The following is a 2,045-nucleotide window of genomic DNA, read 5'->3' as shown; positions in this document are numbered from 1 at the left end:
ATGATGAATAAGACTTATCAACAGCCTAAAGTTTAGAGGAAAGTGGCATTATAGCTACCTCAAAATAGCCATTGGAACTTGCCTGTACCAAGAAGAAAATGAGAGAAAATCAGCCTAGAGATCCAGCAGAGCACCATGGCCATCCAGGGCAGAGTGGATGATGTGGTACCCACTAGAGCAGTGACAGCAGTCATTGACCTGTAAGCATTTGTGAAACACCACCTAGAGACCCACTGAGAAGACTAGAGTCTGAAGAAACTCAAATTAGTGTTGGGGGTTATCCAGCCAGCAAAAATCTGGAACTGCATCTTAATAGTACCATATTTATACCTTCTGGATATTGCAGGTTACTGAAGCACAATTATTCAAACTGCAAATACTTATTTCTAAAAGATTATAGCTACCCACTCTAGAAATATAATAGCTACATGAATTCCCAGCATGAATTTCATATAGGAGCCTTCCTATATTTTTGCTGTTCTGAGTTCTTGTTGAATCCCCAACAATCCTTTCAGACAGTTAGTGTCTGAAGTATTGATGTATACGATACTATCTAAAGCCCAAGTTAGTATTAACACAAATATCTCCTTAGGCTAACATGATTGATCCTTTTGGATCCTGTATTTGCAAATCTTGGCCTTTTACCTTAACTGCTAACTGAAATTTTCAAAAAACAATGAAAATTATAAAGAACACATAGTTTTGCTTTTAATGAAAATGTTTTCGAGCTTACTTTATTTCTTGATCAAGTCTTTTGAGATATGAAATCACAGAATTAATATACTCTGCAGCCCAAATATTTTGTCACTATGCCTTCCAAGTAGATAATAAAAGTAATTGGAAAAGGTTTCAAACTTATGTTAAGAAGGTGTACTCACCCCATATTTCTGTCCCCTTTACAAAAAAAAAAAAAAAAACCTTGAAAGAATAGCCTTCACTTCTTTTCTTCTCATTCTTTCCTGGATGTACTCCAATACGTTCTGTCTTACAAATTGTGTTGACAAATCCAATGTCAATTCTTAGTCCTTATTTTACTCAGCCTGTGAGTATCAATCGACACATTTGTTCACTCTTTTTCTGACTCCCAAATTTATTTGTCTGGTCTGGGCTTCTACCCTGAAGACCAGATTCATGTATTCAACTACCTATCTCACTTCTTCACTTGATAGCTAAAGCATTTCATACTTAACATGAACAAAACCAGTCTTCATTTCTTTCTCTTCCATCCTGTTCCCTCCCTCTCAGTTTTCGCCAGTCTCAATAAATGTCGAAAATCTTGGAGTCTCCTTTGACTCTCTCTTTGTTTCATACCACATTATCAAATCTATCAGCAAGTTCTATTTGCTTGACCCAAAATCTGTCCAGAATCTGACCAATTCTTACCACTTCCATCACTGCTAACTTGGTCTAGGTTTCCATCATTCCTTATCTAGATAATTGAAATAGTCTCCTAATTGATCTTCCTGTTTCCACTCCCTTGTTTTCTAACAGTGTCTTTCCACACAGCAGTCACGATGCTTCTGTTACAATGCAGTCAGATCATGTTATTTCTCCACTCAAAATCTTTGCACAGCTTTCTATCTATCACAGTAAAATCCAAAGCTTTTATTACTATATCTACAAGGCCTGGCCTAATTTGGAGCTCACTATCTCTTTGATGTCATCTCCTACTACCCTCCTTTCTTTTGCTGTAGCCATACTGGCCTACCTACTGTTCCTCCAACACCCAAAATATGCTCCCATCTCAGAGCCTTTCCACTCACTGTTCCCACTACCTGGAGTTACCTTCTCTTTCCTACCCCTTACCTGGTTTTGCTTCTCCTTCAGAGCACTAGTGATCACCTGACATAATTATTTGCACCCTCCGCCCATTAGAATGTATACTCCATTAGAGCAAGGATATTATCTGCTTTCAATACTGATATATGTCCATCACCCAGAACATTATCTCACTCTCATATCATATTTCATCTCCTCTAAGAGGTGTTTTTTAGAGATTTTCACATCTCTAAATTAGGGGTGCATCTTGTAGTTCATGTAACAGT

The sequence above is a fragment of the Pteropus alecto genome, unplaced genomic scaffold, assembly GCF_000325575.1.
Source record: "Pteropus alecto unplaced genomic scaffold, ASM32557v1 scaffold38, whole genome shotgun sequence".
Taxonomy (NCBI): Eukaryota; Metazoa; Chordata; class Mammalia; order Chiroptera; family Pteropodidae; genus Pteropus; species Pteropus alecto.
Note: the sequence above shows the minus strand (reverse complement) of the source record.